Here is a 12,635-nt window from a genome sequence, read left to right on the forward strand (position 1 = left end):
AGGGAGGGAGAGGCGGAGGGAGACAGCGTGGGTGAAAGCGAGGGGTAAGAGAAGGGCTGTGCATGAGGTAGCGAGGCAGCTGGGGGGAGGGCTGGAGAGGGGGGGAACATAAATTTCTCCAGAAAGTGTTGCAACCTCAGGGATATCGAAAACCTCACGGCCAAAGGCGGGGGAGCGGCGGTGTGTCTTGATAAATACGATTCCTACTTGGAAATGCACAGCAAGATCCTCAGGCCGCGACCAAGTCAATGACTGCATAACCTGCTTCAGCGAATCACGATGAGTGATTAATATTCATCCCAGGACTCTCGGTAAAACTCCTCTTCTCTTGTTGTAAAAATCCTGTGTGGATTTTTCACATTCCTCCGAGGGGCAATGATGCGTTCTCGGTTTTTATTGCGTTTAGTGTCTGGAATAGTCATATATCTTTAATGTCTCTCTGTGGGCATTACAGGATATTATGGTCCATACCTGCCTCTTCTCGATGTTCCAGGAGCTGGAAATAATGAAAAACTCCTGGTTTTCCTTTTACACACTCACGTGAGCAGTGCTAATAAAGCATAACCTCCTCCGGTCAGTGGAGATATGATACAGGCACCAATAATACACACACACCACAGCAGATGTTGTCCTTTATTCCCCCTCAGGCTGAGACGATTAAATGTTTCCCCGTTTTGTTACTTTCAGTTTATCAAGCTCGTAATTCTGTCTGATTCATTCCTGGGACACATGTGAGAATCAGAAATAATCACTCCGTCCCTGTGTGAATCGGGCTGATACAGTTGCTGTCATTATGGTCAGTCATCTTCTGATCGCTTGTCACATCCAATATTTAATACAAAGTTAAGGTTTTGTATTATCTACCCTGAGAATGGAAATTCCTGCTACTCTCTCGCCCCCTGCTGTGATATAAAGTCCGTCACTTTCAACGGTGTTTTTTTTTAAATTATAGTTCATTCACGGGACTTCGCTGGCTGGGCCAACATTTATTGCCCGTCCTTAGTTGCCCTTGGGAAGGTGTCGGTGGCTGCCATCTTGATCCATTGTAGTCCATGTCTATATTTCATTGCCTGTCACATCTCTTCAATTAACAATCCACTTCTGTCCCTCCTTACAGAGTGCAATCTCTTCTGTCTTTTTTCCATCTGCTTGAACTATGGTCATTCAGTTTCTGTCTTGCATTTTACAATCAGGAGGTCGTGAGTTCAAAACTCACTCCAGAATCCTGAGAACAAATTCAGGCTGACACCCTAGTGCAGTTTTGAGTGAATGCGTGATCAGTGGTGCCAGTTTTTAGGTGATATGGTAAACTGAGGTGCCATCTGCCTTCTCAGGTAAAATATACCATGGCAACATTTCAGCGAGGGGGGGGAGTTATTCTATTATGTTGGAGCAAACATTTCTCCCCCAATCAACATCACTTCAAAGCAGATTCTATTGTCCTCTATTGTTGCTTTTCCTGGAAGCTAGCTGTGTGCAAATCGTTTAACAAATTGTTAAAAAACAACATGGTGATTGAAATCCTGTGAGGAAATGTCCAGTTATTATTGAAAATTCTGCTGAGTGAGCTTCATCGGACATCAGAGAAATCAGGTGAGGAATTCCAATAAATCCTCACCAGAGAGCAAGTCAACATCGAAAATGGATCAACCTTTGCGAAGATCAATGATTGAAGGGCCCGTGCATCATCAGTTCATTGAGCAGAGTACTTTGCACAATGGGAATCTAACGCAAACCTGAAGGAACGAATCCTTCCCAGTTCATGGTGATATTGGGGAAGGAACTCCATATTTTAAACAAGTAATTAAGAATGAATGATCATAGCTATCCAAGTAATGATTAACGGTGTATTAGCCTCATTGGAAATTAGAGAAATCAAGTGAGGAATTCGAATAAATCGACAACAGATAACAAGTCACCGTCAAAACTGAATCAACACTTGTGAAGATCGATGAGTAAACACTGAGAAGCTCCGCGCATCATCCGCGTCTTTGCCGTGATGCTGTTTCCGCTATGCTGATTTTCCTGTCTGTCTCCATGGAACGTGGCTCAGGGAGGAGCTGCCCTCCAAATAAACATTACTGCAGGGTGTCCTGTAGGGCGGACATACCGCAGCTAATATATATATGTACTCCACTATGTTTCCGTCTAAGAGATTTGTTTTCTTATTTTTGTATGCAGATCATCATGGAGAGATACATAACAAGGGAAGGCCATTCGGACCATGGTCTGAAATGGGCTGAGAGAAAGGGCAAATCCTGGGCTGGTGTATTTTTCAGCGCTTACATCTTGTGTCCATGTGTGAATAAAATCGGTTTGAGAGCTTGGTTTTACACTAAAGCGTTTACTGGAAGAAAGAAGCAAATAAAATGCATGTACTCTTTGGGATCGCAGCCAAGAGTTTCTATTTGGTGTTAATGATAATCTGAACAGCAGAGAATGGCGTTGAGCCGTCGATCGCTGGGTTCGGGGCCCAGCACTCTTTGGCTGTGCAGCACCAATTCCTGACTGCTTTTTAGTGCTGCATGGTAGCTAGGCAACTATTCACACAGCCATTACAGTTTCCACAGGAGTTCACGTGTTGAGAAACTCACCCAGGCTGCACAATTCCACGTCACACCACCACAAATGTAATAGACAGAGAAAGACACAGAAACGCAGCGAGAGAATATCAGGACACGCAACGGCATACAGGAGGCGCCCAGCAAACCAGCAAGATACTATGATTTATGAAAAGATGCTTTCGGTTGTATAAAGACCGGACGTTTTAAATGTATTTCCTGTTGCCTAACTGTGTTCTCTGCTGTAAATCTGTTCTCTCTGTCGTGGAACTGTGACTCTGCCGCTGACACTATTTCACTGTGATTGTGTAACATGTTTCCCTGTTGTGCCAATATGATCCCGGCTGTGTAAATGTGATCCGTCTTGTGCAAGTTTCTCTGCTCGGGAAAGCTGTTTCGTCTTGTGGAAAGATGTTTCCTGTTGTGTAAAGATGTTCTCTGTTGTTCTGTGAAGATGTTTTCTGTGGGATAACATTTTCTTCCTGGTTTGACAATATTCCCTGTCGAATGCTGCCTTGATGTCAAGGGCAGTCACTGTCACCTCACCAGTTGAATTCAGCTCTTTTGTCCATGTTTGGATCAAGGCGGCAGTGAAGTCTGGAGCTGAGTGGCCCTGGCGGAACTAAAACTAAGCGTCAATCAACAGGTTATTGCGGAGTAAGTGCTGCTTGATGACACTGTCGAAGGCCCCTTCCATCAGTTTGCTGATGATCGAGAATAGACTAATGGTGCGGTAGTTGACCACTTTAGATTTATCCTACTTTTTTTTGAACAATACATACCTGCTGGCCTAGCCAGCGATGCCCAATCTCGTCAAAAATAAATAAAAACACTAATGTTCTCAGTTCTTGTGAAACTCTGGTTAAACCATAACGGGATTAATGTCATCAACCTCAACTGCATCAGTTAATCCCTGGTAGTAAATGTGATTGTGGGATACATGTCGTAACCATCAAACTCTGCGACTGAACCTGAATGAGATTTATTCTGTGTCTGTCAGCCACAGGTAGCGTTTGTGAGTGTAGGATTGGTTCTGTACCCCAGTCCCTGGAACAGTTTGTGGGAGTAGGATTCCATTTTTATTGGTCAATGCCTGGCACTGTATGTGAGGGTGGGATTAATTCTGTGTCAGTCAATGTCAATGTGGGAATCATTCTGTGTCTATCAGCCGCCATTGCTAATAGGAAAAGTGGGAATAATTCGGTATCAGAATGTCTCTGGTAAATTCTTATTTTTAGGCAGACCCTCGATATAGATGTTGATTCCCTGGCTTGATGGTAATGGTAGAGTGGGTGATATGCCAGTTGTGGTCGCTTCTCCTGAAGGCCCGCAGCACCTGATGGATGATCAGTTTTGAGCTGCTGGGTCAATTTGAAATATATCCCATTTAGCCCGATGTTAGTGACACCTAACACGATGGAGCGTATCCTCAATGTGAAGACAGGACCTTCTCTGTGCCGGGATGGTCACTCCTACCGATACTATCAGGGAGCTGCTCCTCAAATACACTTTCTCTGTCGGCTGAAGGCTGAGCTGACTCTTCCCAGGCAATGAAGAATGTTGTCGTCTATATCTGTCTTTGTCGAACTGAGGCTCCCAGTATGTGGAAAATAGTCTACATTTTCCACGATCTCTACGCTATTATCTATGTGGTCTTCTATCTGAGTGTTGACAACATGAATCAGCTCACGGTCACTGATACTTTCAGTGAGTTTAGCATTTACCCTGGTTCTGTCAGTGGCATTCTTTGGAACGTCGTATTCGTTCTGTATCGCTCTGTCTCCAATATTCGAAGTGAGTGTATTTTCATTTCAGTACATTTCAGCCTCTGGCACTGCACGACACTGCTGGCTTCATTAAATATTTGTAAGACTCTTGTACTTCATATGAGTATTAATTATATTCTGTGGATCTCTGACTTGGTATTGGGACCAAATCCCTTTCCGAGAGCCTCTGGAGCTGTATGAGAGTGTATTATCATTCAATATATTTCAGTCTGTGGAAATCTGTGTGACGGTAAACTTCAATCCGCTTTTATCAATCTCTGGTATTGTAAATGACAGGGAAAATCATTACTTTGCCTGTCTGCCTCTTGTACAAATTGTGAATGTGAGAATCATTCCAAATCTTTCACATGTGTGTGTGTTTGTGTGTGTGTGACAGAGAGAGAGAGAGAGAGAGGCTGTGGCGAATCATTATTTTACTGTTAATCTGAAATGGTATAAGCAAATGTAGAATATATTCTCTGACAGCCTCTGATACTGTGTGAGGGCATAGGGTTAATTATTTATCAGTTCTTGGTACCCTATGTGAAGGTGACAATCATTTTGTGCCTGTTGGTTTCTGGCTGCCTGTGTGGATTTGGGAGTAATTATGAATCTGTATCTGTCATTTCTGGGGTGCGTGGATGCAAATTTCAAAGAGCATTCTATATGTGCGATTGCATGCGGGTCTGGGATTAATTCCATGTCTGTCAGTCTCAGGTGCTGCATGTGACTGTGTAGCATCATTCTGTGAATTGGATGCTGTATGTGAATTTTGGGGTCATTTTGTAAATATCAGTCTTGGTTTGAATGCGGGATACATTCTGTATCTGTCAAAAGAAAAGCAAAATTCTGCCACTACTGGAAGCCTCTGATTCTTTGCTTCAGTGCTGGATTTATTCTGAGTCTGTCAGTCTATGCAACTCTTAGGGGGTGCCTGATTGTATCTTTCAGTCTCTGTTACTGTTTGTGAGTGTGTGATTCAATCTCATTCCCTGCTGCACTCTTCATTGAACCAAGGTTGATCTCCTTCCTTGCTGGCAACAGCAGGGTAGGGGTTATGCCCTGCCATGAGGTTACAAATTGTGGTTGAGTACAGTTCTGTGGCTGCCGATGGCCGACAGCGTCTCATGAATGCCCAACCTTGATTTGCTAGATCTGTTCGAAATATATCCCATTTAGCATGGTGGTTGTGCCACAAAACACGATGGAGGGTATCCTCAATGCGACTTTAGGACATAGTCTCCACAAGAACTGAGTAGTTCTCACTCCTGCCGATACTGCCATGGGCAGATGCATCTGCAGCAGGCAGGTTGGTCATGATGATGTCAAGCATGTTTTTCCCTCTTGTTGGTTCCCTCACCACCTGCCGCAGGCCCAGTCTACCAGCTATGCCCTTAAGGATTCGGCCAGCTCGGTCAGTAGTGGTTCTGCCGATCCGCTCTTGGTGATGGACATTGAAGTCCCCCATCCAGAGTTCATCCTGCGCCCGTGCCACCCTCACTGCTTCCTCCAGGTGATGTTCTGCAATGAGAAGCACTGGTTGATCAGCTGAGGGGGGAACGGTGCATAGTATTTAGCAAGTGTTTCCCTTGCCCATGTTTGACCTGATACCATGAGACTTCATGAGGTCCAGATTCGTTATTGAGGGCTCCCAAGTCAACTCCCCACCGATTGTATACCACTGTGACGTCAGTTCTTCTGATTTTCCCTGCCCGTGGGGCAGGACAGACGTAGGGATGGTGATGGTGGCGCCTGGCACATTGCCTGTAAGCTATTATCTTTGGCTATTGACTATGTCAGACTGTTGCTTGACTCCTCTGTGAGACAGGTTCCCCCAATTTTAGCACAAGCCCCCTGCTGTAAGTAAGGAAGACTTTGCATGGTCGACAGGGCTTATTTTTCCATTACCATTTCCGGTGCCTAGCTCGATGCTGGGGGCCCGATCCGCTTTCATTCCTCATCCACTTTTGATACAACTGAGGAACTTTCTATTTTATTTCAGAACATTTATGTGTCAATTCAATGGACCTGGAGCTACATTTAGGCCAGACGAAGTAAGAGCGGTAGATTTCCTTCTTTAAAGGGCATTAGTGAAACAGGTAGTTGTTTCCAGCAATCATCATTGTTTCCATGGGCATCATTAAGATTTCCATTCCAGATATTTATTGAATTCAAGTTCTACCGTCTGTCATTGTGGGCTTTCTACCCGATTCCTCAAAACATTGCCCTGAGTGTCCGGATTTCTGGTTCAGTGAAAATGCCAGTACGCCACCGCGTTACCCTCCTGCCTTGCTATCACCTCAGCTCCTGAGTTCAGCTCCTTTGTCCATTTCTGGAGCAAGGTTGTAATGAAGTCATTAGCTAAGTGCACCTGGTGCAAACCAAACTGAGCGTCAGTGAGCCTGTCATTTCGGACGAAGTGCCACTTGTTAGCAATATCAATGACCCCTTCCATTTCTGTACTGATGATCGAGAATAGAATGATGAGGGGGGGACGCGATCCTGGTAGTGGGCAGGGTGGGGAAGCTCTTCCCTGGGATCTCTCTGTCCTGCTTCTTGGACAAAACATACCGACGCAATTTTGCACATTGCTGGATAAATGCCACTGATGTACCTGCACTGGAACTTTTTGGCTACAGTTGCAGCTAGTTCTGGAGTGTAAAACTTTAGTACTTATGCCGGAATGTTGTCAGGACCCATAGCCTTTGCAGTGTGCAGTGCCTTAAGTCGTTTCTGAATATCACGTGCTGTGAATCAAGTTGGCTGAATACAGGCATTTGTGATGCTCGAGACCTCTGGAGGAGCCTGAGTTGGATTATCCACTCGACACTTCTGGCTGAAGAAGGTTCCAAATGCTTCAGCCCTATCTTTTGCAGGGGTGTGCTGGGCTCCCCCATCATTGAGGATGGGATTACTTGTGCAGTCTCCTCCTGAAGTGAGTTGATTAATTGTCCATCAGCAATCAGGATGTGACAGGCTGCAGAGTTTATCTCTCTCTCTCTCTCTCTCTCTTTCTCTCTCTCTGTCTCTCCCAGGCTGATTCCACTGTTCAGCATACAAGTAGTCCTGCGTTTTCATTTCACCAGCCTGTTTCTTCATTTTTAGGAATACTTGCTCTCCTGCTGGCTTGCCCTCTTGCACTCTTTATTATCAATAATAATACCCCTGGTTGATGGTACTGGTAGATTGGGGATTGGCTGGGTCATCGATTTGCAAATTGTGTTAATTACAATTCTGCTGCTGATCTTGACTCATGGCGCCTCGTGGATGCCTTGTCTTGAGCTGCTAGATCCAATAAAAGTCTATATCATTTATAATGGTGACTGTCGTGCTACACAAAACGATGGTGGCATCCTTAATCTGAACATGGGACTTCTGATCGACAGGAACAGCGCATTTATCACTTCTACCAATGCTGTCAAGGACAAATGCATCTACAGCAGGTTGGTTGGTTATACTAAGCAATTCTTGGTAATGGACATCGTGGTCCCCCACTCAGAATTCCTATGTACCCTTTCCACCCTGACTACTTTTCCGAGTGGTGATCAAGAAGGAGGTGTAGTGATTCGCCAGTTGAGGGGGCGGTACATGATATGCATAATGAAATCCCCTATCTCATATTTTTCCTCATACTCTATGAGACTTCATGGGGTTCGAGTCAATGTTGAGGACTCAATAGGCAAGTCCCTCCTGACTGCACACCACTGTGCCACTACATCTTGTGGTGTGTCCTGTTATGCTGCATTACATAACCAAGGTTGGTGATGGTTGTGTCAAGGACATTGACTGAAAGGTTTTATTCCGTGTGTTTTACTATATCACGCTGTTGCTTGTCAAGACAGAGGGACAGCTCTCCCAATTTTGGCAAACAGGGAAGGGGGGCTTTGCAGCGTCGACAGGATTCGGTTTGCCGCTATAGTTTCAGGTGCGTAGCTCGATGCCAGATGGTCCGCCCAGTTTCATTTGTTTTTGACTTTGTAGCGGTTTGATACAACACAGTGAATTGTAAGGCCAGTTAACAGTCAACAACATTGCTGCTGATATGCAGGCATGTGTAGGCTACACCAAGTAAGGACGGTAATTGCCTTCTCTAAGGCTTTGAACTCATGTTCTCTTACTTGAATTTAAAGGTCACCATTTGCGGTGGTGGGATTTTAACCCGTGTCCCAGAACATCGATTACTGGCCGAATGTCATTACCAATAACGCACTGCATCGCTGAAATATCCGGAAAATTTACACTGCTGCCTTACCTGTTTCCCCCGCTCAGGAACACTCGTACATATCATCACATGCTAACCTTTAGGTTGTTACAAAAGGTGCCGGATCGATAGGGGTTAACAAAATCTGTTCAGTGACTCTAAGTAATGTCAGTTTCCATGGACCCTAATTGTGTCACTGGAGGGTTTCTTTTTTCTATTAATAGGAACTTCTTCAACGGCTTTTCACACAGTGTCAACGGGAGCATCACCTCAGGCACTTACAAGGATCAGCAGCTCCAGAGATGAGACCAATAGATTCGAATGCTTCAACAACGGTTTGGAACGTGAGACTGATAGAATGGAACGTAACAGCAAATGGCAAGAGTTTTTCCTTGGAGTTAAACTATCTTACTGCAAATTATAATGTACTACCAGTCGCATCACGAATTTATTGGACACTCGGGATTATTCAGTACATGTATTTCCCCATACTGGTTATTGTTGGTGTCCCTGGTAAGCTTCTCCATCTAGCTATTAATCTTATAAATTATGCTTAAGTGCATTACTGTTCTTGTCATTACGCTCTCCAAGCTTTCTTCTGTTTCTCTGGTAAGCCTCTCTCTCTCTTTCTCTCTCTCTCTCTCTCTCGCTATATATATGTGTATATCTATATATGTATATATATGTCTGTATATATATGTCTGTATATATATGTGTATGTATATGTATATATACACACACACACACATATATATATATATATATATACACACACATATATGTCCATTAATCCTGTGAACCATTTGCATTCTAATAATATTATTGTCATCTAAATCTGGGGAAGACAAAAGACATTCTCTTCGATCCTCATCAGAAACTCCGCTCCTTATGCATCGAATCTACTTCCCACACTGATCAATGACAGAAGCTGAATGAGACTTTTCACAACCGCAGCAGTCCCTTTAATCCGACCTGAGTTATGAATCAATACCCTCTCCTTTAGTAATTCTATCTAGTGCAGCCTGAAGAATAACGTCCGTCCACAGTCCTGCCTCAGCCCATCTGCTGAATAAAACCTCATCTGTGCCATTGTTAAATCCAAACTCGCCGATTCCAACATTTCAATGGTCATTCTTCCAGTAAGAAGCTTGCATAATTTACAACTAACACGTCAAAATGCAGCCCCCTCTTAACTCACACCAAGTTCCATTCACCGATAACGCCTGTTGTCACTGATTCGCATTGGCACCTGATCCAACAATGTTTCGGTCTGATATTCTCACGGCTGTCTTCAAACTCTTTCAGGCCTCACAGTTCTAATTACCCACATACGCTGCTCACTACACGCATCCATCATTGTTTCCCCTTCAAGTATATCCCAATTCTAGTTTTAATGGAATTTCCCCTTGTATCTCTCCCTTCATTTCTCCCTGAGTCTTTTTTATCTCTCTTTCTCCCTGTCTTCCTTAATACATAACACCTCTCTCCCTTTCTCTTTCTGTCACTCATACAACCACAGAATGGCATAGTGGAGAATAATTGAAACTGCTTCCATCGCGTTTGCACATAGTGAATTCAAGATCCAAACAACTTTTTCTGTAAGAAAATATAGTTCCACTCCTCCACCCCCACCCCCCCCCCCCCCCCACCCCATCAATTCCACCCCCCGCCCCATCAGACTCCATTTCGTTGCCAATAATTTTAAATCTGTGCCGTCTTCATACAGAACGTTCCGATACCGAAGATGTTTTTCCCACTTTAACCTACCAATTTCGCTCATGGTTTTAGAACTTCTTTATCACATCATTGCCTACATTTCACTGCTACAAAGAGAAAAAAACATAGATTATCAAGTATTCCCTTTAGACAGAATTCAAAGATCCTGAGAACCATGCTAATCAGCCTTATCAGTACTTTTGCTGAGTACTTTAACATCCTTGCCAAATGTTGGTGCTCAGACTTGGAAAGAATGCGCCTGTTGAGGTTTAACAAATGAGTTCGAAATATTTGACATTTCTTTATGTCATTTTGTTACATTGTGACTCGATTAATAAATCCAAGTGCACCATATATTGCATTATCTTAATGTATTATTGTCCTGTCTCCTCCACCGATATGTGCACAAATACCCCCTGGTCTCTCCTGTCTAACACACTACCGTAGACCTTCCCTTTTTATTTTATTCCCCTCCCCGTTCACTCCTTCTCGCAAAGGCTGTAAGCACTTCTACTTGTTACATATTGTCGCTGACTTCAAATATTAATACAATTGATTTCTCTAGAAATGTTGCCCGACCGGCTGAGTATTTCCAGAATACCTGCTCCAACGTAACCTTTGTCATCACTTCTTGCACTTTTTTATTGTATATGTCTATGATTATAACTGACGTAGGATCGCATAGGATCTGTTCAAAGGGAAATAGTGTGGACCTAGCAAACAAGCAAACACATCCGCACAATCAATTTCCAAAGGAAAAATAAAAACTGATCAGTGAACGACAGCTTAATACAGGACTGATACTCCAACGTACCAAAAATCGCTGCGTAAAGGTCTGAAAGGCAGACTTATCCTCATTCGCTTCATGTTAACCAGAGTCACTGAGCAATGGTCAGGATCAGGAACTTGGCCTGGTTCACCCATTCAACGCCAACGTCATCGGGTAAGTACCAAGAATAGGAATTTGTACTGATGCCGAACAATAAGCCGCGGTCACTCGGGAATGCCGAGGAACAGGAAACTGGCCTGGCTCTCACCTGAGTCACTGTCCTTTATTCTACTTCCCCAAATACAAGTTAATTGTTCTTTATCTGATCCCTTATCAGTTGACATTCTTCAGGTGCTGTGTCATCCCAAAATCATGTTGCCATTTAATGTTTGATTCCAGTGATTGGTGATTCCTGTCTTCAGCAGATCATCCTATCACATGTGCTATCATTTTAATATATTGCAAGTTCCCGTAACATATTTGCTAATCTCAGTACGTAATTTATCAAACGTATAACTTTGCTGGAAGCCTGATGATTTATATCCTGCTTATTGGTCTTGTTACAGTCAACTTAATGACGATAATCATCCCATCTCGGCGTCAATGTGGTCTCTCCAGCGGTGTCACTCACTATCTCGTTGCTATGGCAGTAGCGGATCTACTGGTCGTTATTATAGACCTGATATTTAGGCATATTCCGATTGTTTTTCGTGATCATTTTCATTTCCTGTATTTCATCCCCGTGTGCAATGTCCACAGCACGCTGCTTTATGCAGTCACAGATTGTTCTGTCTGGTTCACTGTGGCTTTCACCTTTGATAGATTTGTAGCTATTTGCTGCCAGAAGCTGAAAAGTAAATATTGTAATGAGAAAACGGCGGCTATCGTTCTGGGAACAGTGACTGTGCTGAGCTGTTTAGGTAACATTTTCTGGTATTTCATGCTAACAGACAGGTATTTACTTGGGCACAGCCCCTGGTTTTGCGCTGTAACAATAGCTGCTTTGCTATCCCGGGTCTGGATAACAGTCGAGTCCCTTCATTACATTTTAAATCCGTGTGTCCCATTTGTCCTCATTCTACTGCTCAATGCTTCGACAGTCAGACACGTCGCACTCGCCAGCAGAGCCCGTCGCAGGCTCCGGGTTCACAGCAGCGGCGAGAGCCCCAAAGACCCAGAGATGGAAAACAGAAGAAAATCCATGATTTTACTTTTTGTCATCTCGGGGAATTTCATCCTGTTATGGGCGGTGTTAATGGTGTATTCTATATGGTACCGAATGTCTTGGATGGGTTATGAATCTTTCTACCTGCATGCATTCGTGCAAGAGATGGGGTTCATGCTCCAGATCCTGAGTTGCTGCACGAACACTGGCTTTTATGCCGTCACCCAGACAAAATTCAGGAATCAGTTGATTAATTGTGTGCAATATCCCTTAATTGTAATTGTTAAGATCATTAAGGATCAGAAGAGCTGACGAACTTCCAGCAGGTGAACCCAACGCCAATTTCCTAACCGACAATCTCTCGCCCGTGGTCTGTGATACACACACAGTGCGGCCAGACTGACGATCTCTGCCGGGGTCCATCTTGCAAACACGGTTGGGTGAATCTCCTTACCCT

The sequence above is a fragment of the Cetorhinus maximus genome, chromosome 31 (genome assembly GCF_964194155.1).
Source record: "Cetorhinus maximus chromosome 31, sCetMax3.hap1.1, whole genome shotgun sequence".
NCBI classification, from domain to species: domain Eukaryota; kingdom Metazoa; phylum Chordata; class Chondrichthyes; order Lamniformes; family Cetorhinidae; genus Cetorhinus; species Cetorhinus maximus.